This window comes from Cavia porcellus, unplaced genomic scaffold (assembly GCF_034190915.1).
Source record: "Cavia porcellus strain 051 isolate PalLab524CR breed Dunkin Hartley unplaced genomic scaffold, mCavPor4.1 scaffold_5, whole genome shotgun sequence".
NCBI classification, from domain to species: domain Eukaryota; kingdom Metazoa; phylum Chordata; class Mammalia; order Rodentia; family Caviidae; genus Cavia; species Cavia porcellus.
The window spans coordinates 42,624,806-42,641,872 of NW_026947488.1; positions in this window are offsets into that span (position 1 = coordinate 42,624,806).

The window sequence follows — 17,067 nt, forward strand, 5'->3', positions numbered from 1 at the left end:
ATTGTTAGCCGTTATGACAGGGAAGATAAAATTATCTTTCAAAATGTAACAATTTGAGGTCAGGCTCAGGGCCAGGTTTTAGAGATACTGGAAAGCCAATGGAATGAATCTTCCATTTAACCCTTTAAGTATAATGTCTTTCTTGATTGAGAGATATAGCCCAAAAACCACACACTTGGGCCGTGAAACTTGATGTAGACCTGGCCCACTATAAAGATACATGCATCGTCCACTCCCTGCTTTTGATGAGGACTCACCCAACATGTGGGACACCACCTCAAGGCTCCTCATCCTTTCAGTTGAGCACAAAAAAGTGTATCAAGGGACTTCCGGGAGAACATGGCGGACAGATAACAGCAACTACCGGAGGCTCTCTGAAAAACTAGGCTCAGAAGCCAGGTATGGTGCGGACTAAAGAGACATAAGCAGGTGGAGTTATGCTCTGCTGACTCAGGAACGAACTCGGCTGAGAGAAACCAACTTGGAATGCAGTCCTGGTGCTAAAACAGGAACAGAAAAGTCTCGCTGCTGAGGCTGGACCCTGCACCATTGGAAGCTGCGATTTGGGTTTCCCGCCGCGCGGTGGCTGGCTGCCTCTACATCAGCTCGGCAAGGAGAGAGACGCGCGGAAACTCTGAGAACGGGAGTCTGCGAACGGAGTCGAAAACAGGACGGGCAGGGAGGCATGTTCTGACTTGTGGCGAGGTGAGTGAGAGAAACTGACACTCCACCACAGTTTGACTCCAGCGGACTTTCTGGGCCCGAGCAGTCCTGCCGGAGCAGGGCGTGGTGGCGACTCCAGCCACACATTCCCCTCTCGGGCGGGATTGGTGAAAAGTGCCTGGCCTGCGTGACGCTGCCGGCGGACCCCGTAGGCTGGCCCAACCCAGATCCCAGAGCCTGACGGAGGCCGGGAGGGGCAGGCCCCCGCGTAGGCTGCCTGGTGCGCAGCGGTGAGTGGGAACACCTAACCGGCGCAATTGGATCAGGCTGTGGCTGACAGGGAGAAAAGCTGGGCCTCTCATATAAGCTTGCATATATAAGGAACAGAGAATATGGGAAGAGGCAGCAACAAGAAAGGCTCCTCGGCCCCCAATTCTGAGAAACAGGCAATAGCGGACACCGCACCAATACACATAAAGCACCATATAGAGAGCCTCATAGACCAATTCAGGAATGAAGTTATCAACGACCTGAAGCTAGAAGTATGCAAAATAGTTAGAGAAATGCTAAGCCCCACCCAAGAAAAAACAGATGGTGGAATGGAAGAACAGAAAAAGAAGGGAGAATTGTTTGATGGAGAAAACAGGGAAAGCATAGAATACGTGAAGCAGGTTCAAAGGGACTACCAAGAAACTAAGAAGTCTATCGAAGACTGGCATAACAGCTTGAAAGAAACTAAGGACAGACTATCTGAACTGGAGGGCAGAATTGTAATATGGGAGAATGAAATGAAAAACTTCTTAAAAATAACAAAGAAACAAACAGCAATAATACAAAGACAAGAAGATGATAAGAGGATCCATAACTTAAGGATTAAGAACATAAAAGAAGAAGTAGGGACACAAACAAATGAACTACAAAAGCTACTCACAGAAATAATCCAGGAGAATTTTCCTAATTTAGCAAAAGGTAAAGATACTCAGATGTATGAGGCATACAGGACCCCAGCTACCTACAACCCAAACAGAGCAACACCCAGACATATAATAATAAAAATTCCAGAAATTCAATACAAGAACAGAATATTAAAAGCTGTCAGAGACAAGAAACAGACCACTTACAAGGGAGCACCCATCAGAATTACAGCAGATTTCTCTGCACAAACCATCAAATCACGAAGAGCATGGGGGGAAATAATTCAAGCTTTGAAAGATAATAATCTCCAGCCAAGATTGAGATATCCTGCACAACTGTCCCTGGAAATTGATGGAAAAACAAGGTGCTTCCAGGATAAAGAGGAACTGGGGGAATTTGCAACCACCAATTCAACTCTACAGAGAGTATTGCAGGATATTCTAAAAAAAGAAAAATACAAAGAATCCAGAAATAGTGGAGGCCACAACTAATGGAGCAGAGAACAAAGTGAAGAAGACAAACTGACAGCTACTGACAGAATAAGAGCTCAACAGAAATGAGGCAGAGAAGATTGGATGATAGGAACAGCTATTTTGGAGAAAATGACATCTTAATAGGTAATACTGATTTAGTATCATCTTGTTTTGAAGTCTCATCTAGCTTTTGTCCTTCTGTCTCCAATGGTCTAAATAGGTTGTATCTTACTGGATTTTATTATGTACGATAGTATAAGCAAAAACCTTTTAAAGACAAGGAGATTATACAGAAACCATTATTCATTTCCTGTTAGTCGATTCTAAATACTCTGTAATGCTGTCATTCTCTTAAATGGTTTTACATTGTTTTGGTATACTTAATGCTACAGTATACGAAGTTGTACTCAAGGATTTCAAGGAAAGAGACAATATGGTAACTACTTTTAGGTCAGGATTATCTGGTGGTGAAACACTATTCTGCTTAAATGGTTATGTTTTGATCTGTGCTGTTTCGTTGTTATGCCCTCTTTTATCTCAATCTCCACTCCATTATTTACTTTTTTAATACTTTTTTAAAATTTTTATCCTTTTAATTAAAGGAAAAAAATAGCAGGATACATTATAGTAACCCACTTTGACTTTCCATTACCTCGATTTAAAGCCCTGTATTACTCTCACCATCTGGTTTTTAACTGATGTTCCCCTATTCTGTTTTGCTGGATAGTATCAGGTTCGAAAATTTAGGCATCAGCTGTGAAGATAATGAGATTCATTATAACGCCCATTCTCGTTGACTTTTATCTACTTTTGAAGACCTACAATGTCTCCAATGGTTTGGTTTTGTCGGTTTTGTTCTTTACTGTTTTGTTCAATTGTATTATAACTAATGGTATAGGCAATTCTATTAGAGATAGCGGGAGGCATTATGGTAACCATTGTTGATCACCTTGTATTATGTTTTCACATTATCTATTATGTCCACCCTTTTGACTTGACCGATTCTGTTCTGTTATGTCACATTTGGTTTTACTCTCTTCCAAAAAAGTAATAAGAACCGTGAGAGCAATGAAACCCAAAATGTGTAATAGTCATTGTACAAAAGAGAGGAAAAGAAAGTGCTCTAAACTATATAACTGCATGTATATTTAAGTGTATAAGATAGAATATGATATCACAGAGTTTTATTGGATCATTGAACAGAACTGTTTGCAGTATCATTGATGGAATGTCCACTTTACAAGCTTTAATTTTGTGACTTGAACAATTATTTCTAAGATGACAATATGTAATCCATTAACTACTGATTTCCTACTGTTCATTTTTTTTCTGCAAATCTGTATAACTTGTACCCTTTCTCTGCTTTTTTTTCTTTTCTCCATAAATAAAATTTAAAAAAAAACCTGAGAACTAAAAAAAAAAAAACAACCTAACGTTGAGCCTCAGACTTCTAGAAGAAGAGGAAATCAAGTCCAAAGCTCTTTTAGGACATACTTTTCTGTTAAGTGTCTAAGACAGAGGTAAAGTGAGATCTGTGTTAATTAAAAATAACTCTTGCTGTCTATCAAGGTCAGTTAAGTCTCTTCAGGTATTATTTTGGAGCTATACATAGAGCCTTTCTGTTCCTCTGTCAATGTCAGCATCAGGATGGATCATAGACTTACTTGACCATATTGTTTCTTGTTAAAGCATAGAAGACTTTTCCTTCTTGGTGAGCCTCCTTTGGCACACTGTATACTTGTTGATTCTTATCTCTGGGGTCATTGTAATTTGTGACTTACTAATTTGAGTAACATAGTTGGCAACACTAGCTTCCTTACACAAATACTTTCTCTGTAAGATCATCAAGATGGTGAATTTCATCATGCTGTACATATTAGCAAGATCAATCACACAAACTATCATATTTCTCCACAATTTTCTTCTTTTTTATTCTGATTGCTTTTTTTAACCTTCCCTTCGTTCCTTAGTTTCTTTTCTAGCTTTTTCTGGATGTTGGGTGACTCACCAAACTGATAGCATCTCATGGAAAAAGTTTCTTCATATTCTGGGTCCTTGTTGACCTTGAAGGGCCAAGCCCAAAATATTAGCCCAGTTACCTTTCTATTTCCAGTCTCTAAACTGTAGTTACAGAACACTCAGAAGAAATGATCAGTGACATTAGTATTGCAGTGGGGCCAATGAGTTCAACTATTATAATTTCATATGACTATCAATCATTTTGAAATACAAAGTATAGCCAGAGGACTATTATTTCTTATCAACCATGGTTGTTTTCTAGTTCTATCTCTGAAGAATGTTTCCAGATAGCATTTATATATGTTACAATTTGAGATTGAGTCACACATTGTATTTCAGCATGACAATCATGATGACATTATTTTTGTATTACACTTAAATGTCCATCTTAGAATACAATAGCCTTTTAAGTCAAACATTTCCAATTGATCAAAAGACATTAAAGACAAAGAAACTCTCACCTTATTTGTTATCTTTCAACTGGATGCCATCCAAGAAGAATGCACCTATTTATAAATGTATCTTAGAAGTGTGTAGTATCTAGCCTTAATTTTTAGTGTGTTACATTACTTGTTACTGCTGCATGCCTGAGCATTTCTAAGTGTAGTGATACATACATAAATACACATCATAGAGGTTTAAAAACTTAAAAAAAAAAAAGTGTATCAAGTAAGAATGATGAATGCGTTCTTCTGTGTTTAATGTCTTCAAAGATGTCATCGTTTGGTTCTTCCTACAGAATCACGACAGGTAGGTTAGGTACTGGGATGATCTCTTACTATCAGGGAAGAATTCTATGCCATTGAAACCACACTGTAGAGAGTAGAATAGATAAAAAAAATTAATTAATTTTCCTTTTTATTGTTATATAATAAAATGTCTCAAAGTACAATCTTGTAGTTTAGTATATGAAAATGTTCACAGAATTTAATGATATGACTTGAATATAACTGATATTAAATTAAAATTAATCTTTAAAAAGTAGCCCTATTCTACACAGAACCTTATGATGAATAATTACCCTTGGAAATTGTCTTAGCTACTTTTTTCATTGCTGAAACAAAATACTCAATGCCTAAAGTTAAAGGAAGAAAGTTTTATTTTGGCTCACAGTTTGTAGAGGTTTCAGTCCATAATTGGCTGGCTCTAAGGCAGGATGGCATGGCTACACAGAGTAGAAAAAACAGTGTATGGCATGAAGGTTAAAGGCAAGAGGCAACAAAATCATCAAGCAGTGAGTGAGGACAACAATCCCTTTCTGTTCCTTATATTCTGTCCAGTCTAGCTGCCCTTAGGGTGGGTATCGCTCACATCAAGGGTGGGCTTTCCCATTATCCACTCCCAGAGCTATGCCAAACCAGTCAGTGGACTAATTTAACAATCATACCCCTTAATCCCAGCATCATATGCTTAATTCTAACACCGCACACTCGATCTAGCCACCTCAGATGAACCCCACCTATGACCTCAAGAAGTTTTCAGGAAACATCTAGACATAGGCAGTAACAGAAATATTAGAAATAAAACAAATCTCTTTATTTTCACTCAAGTTTATCTGTAAGATGACATATGCTCTTGGGACTTCTTCAGACTTGTTAGCTAAACTACAATCTTCATTAAATCCACTTACCAGTCTACCCCCAGGCCTGCACCACAGAAGTGAATGTGGCTGGAGAGAAGCAGAAACCAGTGAGTGCAGTGCAGACCTTTCTGATGCCCAGACTCAGATGGCATCTCCCCGGTGCCAGCACACAGTGTTTCCTTAGTCCATTCATGTGCCCATTTAGGGAGGGGCACTGTGTAATTCTTACTCCTTGCCTATTAAGCACCCAACACTTCCTGCTCTGTCCTTCTGCCTCTGCTTATCTGATAATCCTGCTCCTACCACATGGAAGCAACAGAGGCAACCAGATTAGACCCCACCAGCTCTCACCATCTCACTGACTCTCCTACATGCCTAACTGCTCTCTTTGTGCTGCAAGTAATGGCCAGATACTAGATAGGGCCAATTCTCCCTTACTAGAGAATAACACTCCTTCAGTTCTCTCTTCTATCTACTGTATTGTTGATTTGTTAGGGGGGGAGAATCATTCCCATCATCATTAAATTAGGCTCTTAATATTTCTAATATTTCATTACAACACAAATTACTGAACCCACTCCCTCCTCCAGAAAGAAACCCATTTCCCCCTTTATTGTAAATCTTCTTGAAGGGTATATTCATATATTCATTTTGATGTTTGTTCTTTCTATTCTAAACCTACTCTGTTCAAAACTTCATTCTTACTACTCCACTGAGTGAAGATTATCAGGGACCTGAATTTTCCTGAACATAACGATTACCTTTCATCTAATTCAGGAAGTTCTTGAATATTCTCCATTTTGAAACAGCCTTTCTTGCTTTCTTTTATCTCATAGTCCCTCCAGCCAGAGGTTTTGGTCCCTAATACAAATCTTATGCAGTGCTTGACATTTCTTTTTCATATTCCATATCTTGATGTCTTTGTCAGGTCTCAGAGATTTACCTGAACCTCTGTCCAGAACTCTACCTTCACGCATCAAAGATACTACCAAATTCTTCTACGGGATGTGAAATAAGCATCAAAATTTATCCATTTCATCATTCCAGGTGATCAGGCTAAAAGCAAAACAAAACTTTAGTCATTCCTGACTGTCTCAATTACTTTCTCACCACTGGGATAAAATGTTCATAATTCACAAATTAAAGAAAAAGAGACTTATTTTCATTCACAGTTTGAGTCCATGACTGGTTAGCTCCATGGCAGGAACCAAAGGTAGAATGGTATGGCAGAGAAAAGGGTGCTCAACCCACAGGAACCAGAAAAGAGAGAGCGAGGAGGAGCCAGGAGCAAGAACATACTTTTCCAGGTTACACTCCTAGTGACCCACCTTGAACCAGGCCCAACCTTCTAACAGAACCTTACCAATGAACAAATCCATTGAGGATTACAGAGCCCCAATGATCCACTCTCCTTCTAAACACATGAGACTTCAGGGGCCATTTTGGATCTAAAGCATAACGCTGACTTCATTTCTTTCATACCCCACATTTAATCTTTCAACAAATTCTATCTTTTCTGTCTTCAAATTAAGACAATGCAACCAATTCTCATATCAGCAGTACCACATAACAAGACACCTTCTTTGGTCCCCTTCCATTCTATCCTCCTTCCCTCTTCTCTACACTAGAGCTCCTGTCCCCTGTCTTTCAGTTCAGTCCAATTACAGGAAGCTCTGACAATAGCTGGAGGGAATGAAGAGGGTGAGTTCTGGGAGCTGTTCTCCCTGATTCCTTCCTGTCATCCCTGTGGGTTGGTACCATTACTAAAGTCTCTTATTATTTCTAGATTTAGCCTACTTGATGCAACTTTCTCTTTATGGATTTATGAAAGTTTTTATTCGGTTCCTTCTGGCTTAGAAGACCTCTGATTATAATACTAAGTTATCAGACTAACCCTTGCGGCCTCCCTGTGTCTCACATCTTCACCAATGGTCATTTTGTGAATAAAGATTTCTTTAAATTTCATAATTTGAATATACTACCTGTTTGCTTATTGATAACTTGAGTGACAAAATTGCTACTAAATGTATCTGCAGTTTACCTGTCCTGGCTGCCTCAGTGTGCTGCATTGATTCAAAACATTTACCTTTCATGGCCATTTTGACCTTGAGGAAGAGCCTGATTCAGTAATTAAGGTGGATAAAGACACATCACAATATTTTTACAAGGTTGACTTGTGGTGACACTCAGCAGCAGCATTTACCATACCTTTGATTACAATTCATAAAGACACTCACAAGAGGGGATCTCTAGAACTGTTCAGAAAATGGCAAGAATGAAGGGATGTGTGCATTGGAAGCAAGGGAGAGTATTTTCAGGGAGATTAACACTATAATGTGTTCTACTGTAATAAAATTCTTATTTCAACATTCATCATGTGTAGTTTGATCATATCTTATCCTTTGTCCTGGCGGCACCTTTAGTAAGTATAAGGATTGTGAAGTAACATATTTTCTTATCTTGTCTCTACAGAATAAACACAGGAAAGATAACATTTTAAAACTATGTGTGTAAAGTTGAATAAACATGGAGAATCAAAAGACCTTTATGGCAAAATTGAAAGTTTTATCTCCGGTAGACACAAAGCAGACATGGCTGAGTGTTGTAAGGATTGCAGGGTTGCAGTATCTTTTAAATATCTAATTAAACCAAGTCTTTTAGGATAAAGCAAAGGCAATAGTAGGGAAAAATTGTGGCCTTGAGACATGATGTAGAGATATTTAGGTAAATATGTACAAGACTTAGAATCATTTTTTTTTTGTGACTGAAGTGGTTTTAGACCAACTCATAGGAGAATTTATACCAAAGTCTCCAACATTTGCAAAACCTTTTACTTGTTTTGTGCTTTTAATTAATTCAAAATTGGCTTTTTTTATGGGTTATGAAATGCCCATAAACCTAATTGTGTAGCCTAGGCTGGCCTGAAACTTGAGAAGATCCTTCTGTCTCCTCCTCCTCAGTGCTGGAATTATATATATGTAGCACCATACCAAGTCCAAGGCTGAGAACCTTAAATTTGTCAACTTAATTATATTTTTAGCAACAAACACAAGATAGCATTGTAATTTTCCTGAGCAAATTATAGAATTTGAAGCCACCATGAAATCCTTGTGAAATGCAAGGGCATTTTTTTTTTGCTACAAACATTTAATTCACAACTTTGGCTTACAAAAGCAACAACAAAATAATTATAATTGGATGACCTATATAGAATGACAATAGGTCATCAAAAATCTTAACCACAAGTTATGATGGTTATTCCTGCTGCAACAATTGGTGCAAAGCCATTAGCCTTTACACAGCTAATGAGCCAATAAATATTTTTGTTCTCTTTCCAATCAAGAAGGGAAGACTTTGTTCTAAGACCAAATCAACCTTTCTGTCCTCCATCAAAATATGGTCTCTAAGGGATCTGATCAATTTGAAATCCAACAGAACACCCTGCTCATGCAATTCATTCATGTTATTTTTGTTTGGAAATGATGAGTGTGAAATCCTACATTTCTTGGATGTCTTAGCAAGACACAGGCATTTCAGATAGTGAGACACAGGATCCTCAGTGCCATAACCTGGCACACTGCAGCTGACAGGGATCCACCAGCAAGGGTCATGCAGGGTATTGCTTCTAAAATGGGAGTGACATTTCTACCACTGAGATCCCTCCTCTCAAAAAGATGCAGTGCATCAAAGATCTTTCTGGGATTTTGGATACAATAGAGAACGTGTTTGGATTGCCAACTGAACCATGCATTTCATAACCCATAGGAAAGCCAATTTTGAATTAATTAAAAGCACAAAACAAGTAAAAGGTTTTGTAGACAGTGGAGACTTTAGTATAAATTCTCCTATGAGTTGGTCCAAAACCACTTCAGTCACTATTATAAATCAATAATAATGGATTTGTGTGTGGTATACAGAGTTCTGAAATGGATCTCCTGGAAATCCCTAAATACAGAAACTTCTACAAATAGCAAGACTTTAAAATGAGGATGCATTCTTCTTTCCTGATAACTATGCTGTTTCTGATTGCTATTAGTTCAATGTAGTAAATGGTTATGGAGGGTGTCAAACAACAACATAGTTCTTTCCCTCTTTCTTTCTTTTCTTTCTTTTTCTTTCTTTCTCTTTTTCTTTCTTTCTATTTTTTCTTTCTTTCTTTCTCTCTTTTACTAATCAGGTTATTATTGCTGCTAAGTGTAGACAACAGTAGAAGGCTTAGTCATCTCAAAACAATCAAGGTACTGATTTGGCTTTCCTTGTCACAGTGCTTCTGTAAACACTAGCTTTTCCAGAATTACAGAAATGCTTTCTCCATCACCGCAGTGTTCTGTACAATGTTGCCTCAACCAAGGGAGTCACCTGACAACAAAGTTAATAAGGCAATGTGTTCATACCCATGGAATCACCAAGTGATCTCTTATCCAGAAATAGTTGGCTTCATGGGAGTATAAGATGGCTAGCTGACAGAGCAATAACAAAACCAGCTGGAAGCCAATACCTGAAATATTGTGCACTACAGATGAAGTATGGCTTAAATGTGTAACCAATATATTGGCCTTCATTTGTGCATCCAGGAATGAAGTGATATAATGATTCCTCTCACTATTACACCAGTAATTCACTTGCAATCACTATTATTCTGATGACTCCCTTCCTATTCCCACAACCTAAAGCTCACTGTACTTTCAAGTGTCTAACAGAAGAGTGCTTCCACCAGGAATGGGATCAAGAGTTCATTGATATGAAAACTCAAACTTTACCCTGGTCACTTGATTCCTTCTACCAATGGGTTGGAAGTGAACCCTTCCTTTATCCAAGGTATTCCTGATCATCTAGGGGAAGAACTTGTTGCTCCACAGTAGGAGCAGAGGATTGTTTTAGTGACATATAGTAAGTTTGACCAGTGGAAAACTGAGGCAACCCAAAAAAGACAAAGACAATCAAAGGCTCGTAACTTTCACTGATGAAGTTTGGGGTCACCCTGCATGGTAAACAGTACTGACTACGTCATGCTTGTCAAGGATAATGGAAATAGGTGGTGATTACAAGTTTGGCTTATGATCAAATACAGAAGCAAAGGCTACAGATGTTGTATTTTGTGATACTATTATCTTCTGTATTTCTTTTCCATCTTATGAGAATAATATGAGTGGTGGCCATTATATTAGATGATACATAGGAGGATTACTGCATAGAAAAATACCACAGTATTTGTGTGGTATCTAGTAAGGTTTGATGCATTTCCTGAGATGTAGGAATGAACTTTCCACCTAGATGAAAGAAAAGAAAGAAATCAAGAATAAGTAGAAGGAAGGAGCAGAAGATCATGGTGGCTAAGATCTATCTGTCTCTCCAGGTCTACTATCTGTCATGATTCGGGTTGTTGTCTGCCTTGGGCACCTTCACTTGTACAAACATACATGGTGTCCTTGCCTTCTGGCCTGTTTGGGTATAGCCAATGGAGAGATCAGCTTTGATAGGAGAGGGGATGGAAGGAAGGGAGTGAGGTCATAGAATCTACTGCTCTGGCTCACTCTGTGAGGTCAGTCAGTGTGGCTGTGTCCCTGCTCTACTCAAGGGACATTCTTTACATACCTCTGTCCTTTTGTCAGATTCTGGAATGGCTTTCTTCCCTTATCCCTTTTGCCTAAGCATAGGTTACCCACCCTCTGTTACCATATCATCCCTCGTGGCTTCTCTACACGCTACTCTCCACCCATGCATTGTAATTAACTTTGTAAAGGAAACAAAATTCTCTACTTATCAAAATCTAAATGTGTCACCCCTTTGTTCATGAGATTTCAGTGAGAACATCTACCTGGTCTAGTCCATCATAATCCCTAGAAGAATTATTACGGTAACCTCATGAATGGCTTTACTTCTTTTGTCCTTGTCTACCTCAATCCTGTTTCCCACACAGCAGCCACCTCTTAAACCATCAAGGGGATAAAAAGCATCAATGTGCATTATGCACATGCACCTTCTCCCTAAGATAAATAGGAACTTCATGCATTTCAAACATGTACTAATGAAAGAAATAAGATCACAATACGTGTGTGTAGTAAGTCTCCTCCAAGAGTTTCCCCATTCTCTCAGACTAAAACCAAGGCCCTTTTCTTGGTCCACAGTGCCCAACATGATCTCTCCCTCCTCACCTCACCCTGCTGCATACAACCCACCTAGGGGAGGTCTTGCTGTCACTTCTATGTGCCTGCTGCATTCTCATAGAATGACACCCCCACATCCACTTGTCCCTCTTTCCCTCTTTCACTCAAATATCTTCTTGGACCTCCTTGGACCATGTTATCTACAATTACAACTCCCTCTAGCATGGCCTGTTCTCCTTCCTTACTGCAACCCCTCTTAATCCACTCTACTTATACACAATACTGAGCAATGAATTTTATTTTTTCCTAGTCCTTTTCTTTAAGTCAAGATTTCATTAATTTTTTGCTATGTGGATCAGGGTGGGCTCAAACTTGGAATCCTCCTACCTCAGTATCTCAGAGTACTGGCCTGTGCCACGACACCTGGGTCATTTAATGTCCTCTTTACTTACTTATCTTATTTTTCTTGTTTCTTCTTTTTTTGTTCAGAACTGTTATTGAACATCTAGAAATGTGCCTGTCACATGTTAAGCACTCAATCAGTATTTATTGAATCCAGTTACTCACTCATTCCCAGTTCACTCAGTGTAAAAGCCAACACTTTTTTGGCTCAAAGACTGAACACCTAATCAATCTCAACTAACTTGTCAAACATCTTAGTTGTGAGCTACAGAAGAATCACACAGGCACATACTTCTTTTTAAAAGAAAAATAATATTATTCCATTGGATCCCTGGTGTTAGGGACTAGATTTTTCACTTGGTCACTTATTTTCTAAGGGCTAAATCTCCCCTCCAGAAAATGACTTTTGAGTTAAGGCTAAGAAGATAATAAAACCTGAGGCAAAGCATAATTTCATAAAAGAAAGTCAAAATTGTAGTAACCAATAAAATCATACTTTAAATTTTTGTAAAATCTGTAAACTGAAACTTGGAATGAAAAAATAAATTTAGAAGTAAAATAAAAAATACAGTGGTGCTTCAGTTCAGGAATTTAATTTTTTCCACCATTCGGATTGCAACCTGAATCATAGAATGAATTCTGGGGCCAGAATCTTAGAGATAATTGAGTTCATGAACCAAGCTACCACTGTAAGCCTCATTATTTAACTATTACAAGAATGAATTAATCAGCTTTCCCATCCCTGAAGCAAATTACTTGGCACCAACAACTAAAAGGAGTAGTTTTATTTTTGCTCACAGTTTCAGAGAGTTTAGTCCATGGTTGGCTGACTGTGTTCAGTACTGGTAACCTTTCCCATTCCTGGACAAAATTATCCAACATCCACAATTCAAAGAGGAGATTTATTCTGCTCATGAGTTCATAAGTTTCAGTCCATGGTCAGCTGGTTCCAGGACAGGAATATCACAACCAAAGGCCATGGTGGAGCAAAGCTGCTCAATCCATGGCAGCCAAGAAGCAGAGCAAAAGAACAAGCCAGAGACCAGAGAGGAAAGAGCAGATACAGCACCCAAGATCACACCTCCGTGCCACGTCCAGACACACACAAATTGTGTGTTACCAATCTCCCAGACAGGTTTCAAGCCAGTCAAGTTGACAATTCAGTTTAATTGTCACACAGTGATATAAATATCCAAATCTAGTAACTTAAATTAGAAATCCTTAACTTATACTTTAAACTCAAAACCTGGAAATACAGTCTTCTATTGTTGTGAATCCTCCTCCTGTCTTATAAATAAAGTTTTAAAAAATGTTCACAAAAATAAGTTAGTTGTCACAAGATTTATAGTTCGTGCATATCTCAAGTTGGATATTGTCATTTTAAAATACAATTTATTCTAATCCTATTATTAAAATCCTATTTCTACTAACAGGTAATTCTATCAACACTTGTGTTTATTAATGGCATCAAGGGGTTATGACTTCAGAGTTGTTTAATATTTCAAATTTGAATTTGACTATTTCTGTAGGAAACACAGGTAGTTAAGTGATAGACCTTGACTTAATGCAAATGTCAAGCTTCTGTAAGGTGAAAGTGATAACATCATGCACAATTTTCTCCCACTTTGCATTCTGATAATCTTTTTTCTAATACAAAAGAGTAATATTTTACCCATAAGAAAGTCATGAAGTAAATGTATGCCTATAAAACACTTCCTGAAAGTATAATACATCAGTATTTTAAAGACTAAACTAGACATTCACTCCCTTAAGAAGGCCACATCCTTTGGTTCTTTAGCATTTTCCTAGCATTATTAGAGAGTTGCATATACTTTTAATGGACTTTTCAATAAAGTAGTTGTATTTACAAAGTGACCTTTAGAATAGGAAAATGACTTTTTCACACATTACAGCTAGTAAGCCTGATAAAATTGATGGCTCTTGGAGGGATAGGAAAGGTTTTGAGTCTAGTAAGTAAAAATATGCTTTAATTTGCCCAAAACATATTATAGTACATATGGGGAAAAACATAAAAAGTGTGAATTCTGAAAGACTGTGTATAATTTGTGTACAAATCATAGCAAATAACCACTTTCAAAAGGTAACCATAATCCACGAAATGTCTGCTAAAATGGATAAAATTTTGACTGTGATTCATACATAAGAAAGTGATTTTACATAGAGTAGATTGTGTAAGCACCTGATTCATTGATTAAATGTTTTTCAACACAACATCACCACAGTAAAGGTGTGAATTTCTGAGATACCTACAAAGACATACAATAGTCTTCTGTTGGTGAAACCGTTGGAATTTTTATTTGATATGGCAACATGATATACTGCCTAGCTGATAGCTGGTTATAAACTTTGCCAAATGTAACACTGTAATGAAGAGTTGGATAACAGAACATTCTTCAATTACTAATGAAGCACTCATCAATTAAATCATGTTACTAGTCATTATTAGTTATTCTCATGACAAATTTTGTGGGCACTTTGGAAATCTATCCTATTGTAGAAAAGTAAGATATTTATCTGTTTCATTAGTATTGTTGTTGCTTCTCATTCTCCTCCTCAACAATGTGAACTTTTAGTTTTTGCATTCGGCTTTTTAAATTTTTTTCTGACATCCAACCCAGTCCCTTTTATGTCTACATCTTGATGGTACATTAAGTTTTGGGATAAGAGGCTCTGGAGTTATGTGTGTGGGGTAGGGTAACTTTCCAGAGGATTCTGTTCTGGAACTCATCCAGAAAAGGTAAAGAGGAAGAAATGCTTCCTTTGAAACTAAAGATAAGGAAGAAAAACTTAATGTTGTGACTGAGCTCTATTTAAAAACGTCTACTGTCGATACCTTATACAAAGATGAAACAATGCTTGGGTGTTCTCAGGAAGCTGGATAAAGGGGCTTTCCCAACTCCTCCCCCATGTCCTGGCCCCAGGTTTAGATGTTAATTAACAATTCCGTGGTTTCCAAGATCCAAACTAGAGTTTCCAATATTTATGCTTTATTTGCTATCAATTTTTCATTCAAAGACCTTTTTTAACTTTCTCATTACAAAAAATTGTCAAAGAATTTCACAGACATTAAATAGTTCTTTAAAGCAATAGTTTTATTTAGAGTAATAAAATCAGAAATGGATTAATTTTCATTTCAACTGTATATGATTTAAAAGAACTCCATAAAAAATGATATATTTTGCTTGAAGATTCATACTTGAGAAAAATATTAAAAGGCATCAGACTATCTGAAAAACCAATGTTTTTCCATAGCAGATAGTTTTCTCCCATAGAATATAATTATTACAGAAAATATTAACCTTTATCAAGAAACAAAAGCCTGTTTCATCCAAATGTATCCCATATACATTGTACAGTAGTATTGCCAACTATATATAGTGAACATAATTTTAATGACAACCAGGAAGAGTAGCAAATCAGTAAGTATACAATTCAAATTGTACCCTTACAGCAATCTTTAATTTCACAGAATTTAAAAGCACAAAATCATGTTTGTATTTTACCTATCTTCCAACACCTCAATGTTAGAATCAAATGCAAGCCAGTTACTTCAAAATGTTGATCTAATCCTACTGGTAGTTACTTCAAATTGAAACAGTTATTTGAATTATTGAGAGTAGCCCTTGCCATGAGGAGATAAAGAACGGATACCCCCTCTGGATAATTCTGTGCAAGAGCATTTTTTATTTAATATCCAAGAACTGATGTAAATATGGTTGTCTTTGTGAATGTGTAGGTCTTAAGTGATCTGATAACTTACCTTCCAGTCCTCCTGCACTGAAATGTATACAATAGTGAAACCAAGTTAATGTCTGATAGTACTCTGTGAAGGGGACAAACTTGAATTTAACAAATTTGAATTTAACAAAGTTTATTTCAGTAAGAAGAATTCTAGAAGAGGACAGCATTTGAGAGTGAAGGGCATTGAGATTGCCCCCACCCCCAACATAGGAAGCTTTATTTATAACTAGAAAATAGGAAATGACATCTAGAGATTACTTGATTGGTGCAGTTCCATGTTTGCCTTATTTGGGCATATTTTGGCAGCTTTCATGCTGGGAGTGGCTGCAGATTAGCTGCTATGATTATCTAGAACAGACACTTGGTTACAAGGGTATAAACTTAGGTCACAGTTTGCGTACAGGCATGTACCAAACTAGGTTACAGTTTATCACACACAAAGGCTAGTTTGGGTCAAACTTTGTCACCCACTAACAAAGATAGGTTTAGGTCAAATTTAACTCAATTTCAGCTGACCTGGGGCAGAGATTCTCAAACTTTGGTGGGGAACAGCGTTACTTAAGAGCTAAAACAGAAGGAAAAGGCTCAGGTTCCTTAAAGCAAGATTGAACCTTTGTCATTGGCTGAGAATTACTACCATGAATTAATCCTGCCCTGAAATTGAGTTTGAGTATTTTATAGCTAGAACTATACTGATATTCCTATGGGAAAACAACTTGGGGGTTTAATTGATCACAAGGTCAGTAAGAAGCAATACCATGGCATTTTTGGTTCAAAAGAAAACAAAATGAATACAGTTGTCTACTGTAGTGAAAGACAGCACAAATAAGAAGTTAATATCTGATCAAGGTAGTGGTTCAAAGCATTGAGAAATGGAAAGAATATCAGTAAATAACCTCCAGGAAACTGGCTTTGGAGAAAATTATTTATCACCTCAGAGCCATCATATCCTCTTCCTCATTTTCTGAAGTAAATTCCAAAATTTAAAAATATTCAAAAAAAAAAAAAAGAAAAAAGAAAGTCAAAGAAATAAGAGATATAGGAATATAAGCCAATAAGTTTGCAATGTAAAATAATTACAAAAACTACAGATTTGACCACCCAAAAAGTTAAAACTAGTGAAAAGAAAAATAGGGTAATTAAA